General features: G+C 38.3%; 1 long non-coding RNA gene across 2 annotated transcripts; it reads right to left on the bottom strand.

Moving 5' to 3' along the window:
* Window positions 1-4,548: 4,548 nt before the first annotated feature.
* On the bottom strand, window positions 4,549-6,665 carry LOC145108795 (uncharacterized). 2 transcript variants are annotated; one of them, XR_013708550.1, is made up of 2 exons: window positions 6,559-6,665; window positions 4,549-5,436 (listed from the first exon to the last, which is right to left on the bottom strand). It is a non-coding gene; the product is annotated as an uncharacterized LOC145108795 (long non-coding RNA). The 2 variants fall into 2 exon arrangements; XR_013708551.1 differs by having other exon boundaries at window positions 4,549-5,444; window positions 6,559-6,621.
* Window positions 6,666-6,948: the final 283 nt, after the last annotated feature.

Genomic DNA, 6,948 nt, shown 5'->3' with positions numbered 1-6,948 from the left:
AACCACCGAGGAGGGTTTGCTGTTTGAAGGGTTTTCGACCGAGAATTCATTTTCGATCCGAAGGGGATAAGACTTCGCACGTTTGCGGCCGAAAATAGGGTTTGCGGTCCGAGGTGTGTCATGCGAGAGTTTGTGGTCCTCGCAATTTACTTATATTTTTGCAACACTTTTATAATAAAAGGCTTATACATATTAAAATTATTAATTTAACTTTAATAAATTAACAGTTCAAGAAATTTGACTTTTATTTGACATGTTTGACTTTTGTTGACCTAGGTTGACTTTTGTTGACTTTTACAGATTTGAAAATAACGGGTTGTTACAGATGTCAAAACCGCTTTCCTTAATGGGAAGTTGGCTGAAGATGTTTACATGAATCAGCCAGAGGGTTTTGTCAATGCAAAGTACCCTAATAGAGTGTGTAAGCTTGAGAAATCCATTTATGGATTGAAACAAGCATCTCGCAGATGGAATCTTTGTTTCGATGAGAAAGTGAAAGAGTTTGGTTTTCGAGAAGCGAGGATGAGTCATGCGTGTATGTCAAAGCTAGTGGGAGTATAGTTAGCTTTCTCGTGTTGTATGTGGATGACATACTGCTCATAGGAAATGACATCCCAACCTTGCAGGAGGTTAAGTCCTGGCTTGGGAAGTGTTTCGCTATGAAGGACCTCGGAGAAGCTGTTTATATTCTAGGGATAAGGATATTGAGAAACGGGAGTAAAAGACTAATAGGACTTAGTCAAACTACCTACTTGGACAAGGTGTTGAAACGTTTCAGCATGGAGGAATCCAAGAAAGGAGAATTACCTATCCAGAGCAATACAAAACTGAGTAAGACTCATAGTCTAAGTACAGATGATGAGATAGCGTAAATGAGTCGAATACCATATGCTTCTGCTGTTGGCTTGATTATGTATGCTATGACATGTACTCGCCCTGATGTAGCCTTTGCTCTAAGCATGGTTAGCAGATATCAAGGGAATGCTGGTAAAGCTCATTGGACTGCGGTAAAGAACATTCTAAAGTACCTGCGGAGGACTAAGGACTGGGTCCTTACCCTCGGTGGGAGTGATGACTTAAGAGTGACAGGGTACAGTGACGTCAGCTTTCAGACCGACAGAGATAATTTCCGCTCTCATTCGGGTTGGATATTTACCTTAAATGGTGGAGCAGTAACTTGGAAAAGTTCCAAACAGGAGACTGTAGTTGATTCAACGTGCGAATCAGAGTATATAGCAGAAAGTGAAGCATCGAAGGAGGCGATATGGCTAAAGAACTTTATCGGAGACCTTGGAGTTGTACCAGCTGTAAAGGAGCCTATGGAGATTTTCTGTGACAACGAGGGTGCGGTAGCCTTAGCCAAGGAACCAAAGGATCATGGCAGATCCAGGCACATCGACATAAAATATCACTTCATAAGACATCGAGTAGAAGAAGGACTCCTCGTAATGAAGGGAGTATCGTCAGAGGAGAACCCAACAAATCCCCTTACGAAGGGACTGAGTAGGGTCAAGCACTTGCAGCACGCTAGAAGAATCGGGCTGAAGGACGATATTAGTTTTAATGATTTGATAGAATTTTAGAAACTTGTAATAGTTAAAATGTAATTGACATTTGATGATTGAATAAAAGGTGTTTTTTTTATTTATAAGTAGTGTTACTGTCTTGTATCAGTTATTTACTATTGTTTCATTTTGCATGTTTTGACTTCCATAATAATAAGATTATTCAAACTATCCACAATCAATCATACTTTGGAAGTAGGTTATGAAAGAAGACTGTCATGAATGGGTTTTTGTATGATTGTCTAAGGCGTTAGACATATCAAAAGATTGCTACAAACATTCATGAGTGCTCTTGAAATAAGATTTGAGTATTGGACTAAACCCACGCTCACATATCACTTATGGAATTTATCACGGGTGATTGTGAGACGATAATATTCTATAATCTTCAAACCAAGATATATGAGTTGGCGATTATTCCTTAGTTGTACATTGATACTACGAAAACGCATCGATAACTCGATGTTATAAAACGTGATGTTGTGTATGATTCAACGAATAGTTAGTACAAGCATATAAGTCGAAGTTTATCTGTTCCTTTTATCCTAAGAGGATGAAAAGTGATATCTTGGGCCCCTCGATGATTTTGTTTTGACTTATGTGTCGGGCTCGGTCAGAACTAAATTGATGTGTTCAATTATGTTCTATGTCAGACAAATCGGAAATCGGGAAACAAGCTGCAGGACAATAAGTATGACTATGTTCCATGTATTTGTCCGCATGATATCTTGTAGAACAGAGGATTATATGATCACTTATCTAATGGACGCATCAGAGTTCGACAACGGCTTTTTGAGAGCTACGATTTCTAATCGGATTTTAAGTTGCATTGGCAATTATAGCTATTAGACTTATCCAAGTGGGAGACTGTTGGATTAGGTGTCTAAGCCCATAACTATAATTGGTATGTACTTGACCCGATAGTAGCATGGGCCATTTCGGGTTGCCTTCACCAGAACAATTTGATAGATGTATATTTGAGTAAGAGGTTATTTATGATTTATTAATATATTATAAGTATAATACATTAATTGAGGAATCATATTATTTAATTAGTATTGATCAGAAATTAATTAAGAATTAATTTAGTGATCAAAAGAGACAAATTATGTTGATACATATGAGTTGGGCTAATGATCCATGGTTTGATTTGTGATGGGCTTATGGGTTAATCCATGAAGTATTTATCCAAATCAAATGGATGGATCATGGGCTAATGTGTATGGATTAGGGTTACACATGACCTTTGATATTCTACACACACACACACACACACACACATATATATATATATATATATATATATGTGTGTGTGTGTGTGTGTGTGTGTGTGTATGTTGTGATAAGCCCTAAAATCGACCACTACTTGCATTCCAAGAAGAGAAATCGATTTTTAATCTCCTTAGCCTCTCTCATATCCATCTAATTGTTTATTTGGTGTTTGTGACTTGTTTGAGGCACAACACTTGGGGTGCTAAGTTCTCTCAAGGCCAAAGTCTTACTAGGTACATCAAGAGGTAACTTTCTAACTTATTTTATGATTCATATGTTAAATTTTGTATGCTAGTTTAGGCTTCATGCTTTGGAAACCAATGTTGCATGTATAATTAGAGAAAACTTAGATCCAAAGCATTAGGGTTGTATGTGCACCATATGAATGTTAGAGTACATAAAACCCAACATCGACGAGTCAGGTTGGAAAATCCCGATTCTATGGTGAGATAAACTCGACGAGTTTATGAGAAACTCGACAAGTTGGGTCGCGATTTCAGGGTTTATGATTTATGGAACTCGGCGAGTTGATGGACCAACTCGGCTAGTTAAGTCAACCCAGAAGGTTGACTTTGACCAGAATGTTGACTTTGACTTGGACTTTGACCAAAGTTGACCCTGAAGGGGTTATGAGTATGAAAAGGGTAATTAAAGGAAATGTTTATGTGTAGGAGTCTGAGAGGGGTTGATTTCAGAGCAGGAGTCTTTGCAGCTATTCCCAGTTATCGAGGTGAGTTACCTTCCAGTAAGAGTGGGTCAAAGGCACCAATGTCGGCCCACTAGTATTGATTATAGTTGAGATGATTGTCTTTGTGATAATTGTCTGGTTGCCACTATCTGTTATGCTTTATGTGCTAGTATGTTATGTTATTATGTGATAGTGGTAGGGGTGAAATAGTCCTCGGTTACCGGTTGAAAGAGACCGAAGGGGAGGCCAACACCCAGATATGCTAGGCAGTATATGATTTATATGTAGATGCTAGGGTATTATGTGGTAGTGGTAGGGGTGAAATAGTCCCCGATTACCGGTTGAAAGAGACTGAAGGGGTAGGCTAGCACCCAGATATGCTAGGCAGTTACCGGTTGAAAGAGACTGAAGGGGTAGGCCAGCATCCAGATATGCTAGGCAGTTACCGGTTGAAAGAGACCGAAGGGGAGGTCAGCACCCAGATATGTTAGGCGTTATGTGATTATATGGTATGTGGTATGATGGGGGGAATTCACTAAGCTTCGTGCTTACGGTTTACAGTTTTGGTTTCAGGTACTTCTTCTTCGAAGGGAAAGGAGCCGGCATGACTGCAGCGCATCACACCACGATTTTCCGCACTATGATGTTCTTGGGATTTGTACTCTGACATTATTATGACTTGTTTTGAGACATATGACTTATGGGATTTTATGATATGAGATAACTTAATGATGTTTTCAATAATCTGTTTTATGAATTATTAAATTAAAAATGAAATTTTTGGTGTTGGATTTTGGGATGTTACATATAGGGTTAGTAAAGATGCAATAAGACCGCAGGGTGTGGGTGAGGAGTTTCCCTCACTTTTTCTCCGTCACGTCATCTTTTTCCTCACTTTCTTTTCCCTCACCTAAACCAAATGAACGGGTGGGAAGCTTCCCTCACTATCTATTTTTTTATTTTTTTAAATAAAATAATTCATTTTTATGATTTATAATTTTTAAATTAATAATAAACATAAAATTTAATTAAAAAGAATATGCATTTCATTAATTAAAATAAAAATTACAATAAACCTAAGATTTAAAAAAGTAGAATATTAAAAAAAAACACAAATAAAAAATCAAACAAACCAATAACAACCTATGGAAAATATTTTTTTTCATAATTTTTTCTCTCTTCTTCATCACGAGCTCGATAGCCGGTCCCGAGAGATGGTCGGTGTTTTCCGTCAAGAACTTCATATCCTCCATTTCTTGTCTCTCCGCGCGCTCCTTCTATCGGAGGTGCTTGAACTCGAAACATGAGTTTTTTTCCTTCTATCGGAGGTTGGGGTTTAATTGTCGGGATTCATTTTTTTTTTTTTTTGAAGAAAATAAAGAGAAATTGATTGAAGGTAAACGGGTATGGGTATTTATAGAAGTTGTAGGGGTAAAAAAAGTTACATTTTCAATGATATAGCCATTGGAAATAAAAAAAAAAACAAATTTTACCGTTTTTTAACGGTTGTATTCAAAAAAAAAATCTTCCTATCCAATCACCGGTGGAGCGAGAACGCGGCAACCCTTCCCCTCGGCTTCTTCCCGCGCAGCGCTACCCGCAGCCACGGTGCGGTGTTCATCGGAATAGGAAACGCCCCGCGCCTCCTTCCCGCACCGGCTCCGTCAGGCCTAAGAATGCAATAAGACTAATAAATCTGATCTAATGCTAAGATAACATTTTTTTTAAGTAATATCCTTGTTACCATTCGTTATAACCTTGGATTATAACCAAATTTGATGCAAATAAACATGTATACCTTTAAAAGTGTAAACATGTATACCTTAACTCACCCCATCTAGAAAGCTTTTCGTACACGAATCATATGTGATCTTTTGTACGAAAACGTTTGTTGCGTAGCTTGTAAGATACCTACAAACCTAAGAATAAGATTAGATGCCCCACACATGGAAAGGTACCAAAGACAAAACCTCAACAAATGTGGATAAAGCCAAAGCATTCTCTAAAAATGCTAGTAATTGAAATTTTTTGTATTTAATTAACCAGAAGATTAAAATAAATTTTGACACAAAATGTTACGGAATCCTTCAGTCCAAACGCCCTTAAATATACTCTCCTCTTTTGCATGATTGTCTTAATACTAAGACAATTAAACTTGTGTAGTTCTTGTTGGACGAAACGAATGCAGCTATCAGATTTACGTTGGGAGCAGCCCATCACCACCAAAAAAGCAATTGAGGAAACGTGGATTGTGGTTGATTGGACTTGTACAAAAAAGGCTACCAACAACTATGGTTAACAGTTACGAATCCAGAAAGACACATGTGTCCAATTAAAATGAGCTAATAAAATAAAGAGTAAATTACACGAATGGTCCCTAAGGTTTAGGATAATTTTCATTTTTGATCCCTAACTCATTTTTTTAACTCGGAAAGTCCCTATTGTTTGTTTTTGTTACGCGCTTGATCCCTCTCTTATCTAAAAAGACTATTTGCATTTTTAACTCGGAAAGTCCCTATTGTTTGCATTTTTAACTCGGAAAGTCCCTAAGGTTTAGGATAATTTGCATTTTTGATCCCTAACCCAACTCCACCCCCCTCACCTTACCTTACCTACCCCACCATTTTTCCCTATTTAAATAATAGTGTTTTTAGGTAAGACAAGGACCTAGCGCGTAACAAAAACAAACAGTAAGAACTTTTAAAGTTAAAAAAATAAGTTAGGGACCAAACACGCAAATTATCCCAAACCATAGGGACCATTCGTGTAATTTACTCTAAAATAAACGGGTCAAAAATTTTGCTTATCGGGTCTATTTGTCAATCATACCATCTTAGGACCCGTTTGTTTAACTCTTAATTGAAAAATTAAGAGGGAACCTTTTAAAAATTCAGATGTAGCTCGTTTGATAACCTCTTAAAAAATAAATACATCTGAATTGGACAAAAGACTCTTAATTTTTCAGACTTGTATCCGCGTTTGAAAAAGAAAATGACGGAACTACCCTAATTCACGTCTTTCTTTTCTTCTTACCAGCGCGCCTCCACCTTTTTCTTTCTCATCGATGCACACTGCCAAATCCTCCATCACCATCTGTTGAAGCTTCGTTCCTCCCTGCCATCTCCGTCAACGGTGTCGTCTTCGTTCCTCCCTGCAATCGCCGTCGTCGTCGGCTCCGGCTGCTGCTCCACCCCTGCATCTCCGACGTTGCATATCAGACGTCAAGGGACCGGCGTCGGCGTCCCTCAGGTCGCCGCACACCTCCGCCATTGAGCATCTCCGTCATACAGCACTTCGTACAGCCGCAACACACCTAAGCTTCTGAAATCGGTATTCTTCTTTATAGTCTCATGTTTTCTTTTGATTTTCTTGCTGAAACCGGTGAAATGGCCTTGAAATCAGTTGTAAAACTTGCTGAAATGC

The sequence above is a fragment of the Lactuca virosa genome, chromosome 4 (genome assembly GCF_052849685.1).
Source record: "Lactuca virosa cultivar CGN04683 chromosome 4, Lactuca_virosa_CGN04683_v6, whole genome shotgun sequence".
NCBI lineage: Eukaryota > Viridiplantae > Streptophyta > Magnoliopsida > Asterales > Asteraceae > Lactuca > Lactuca virosa.
The sequence above is the reverse complement of the archived record's forward strand: the minus strand, read 5'-3'. Positions and strand labels throughout refer to the sequence as shown.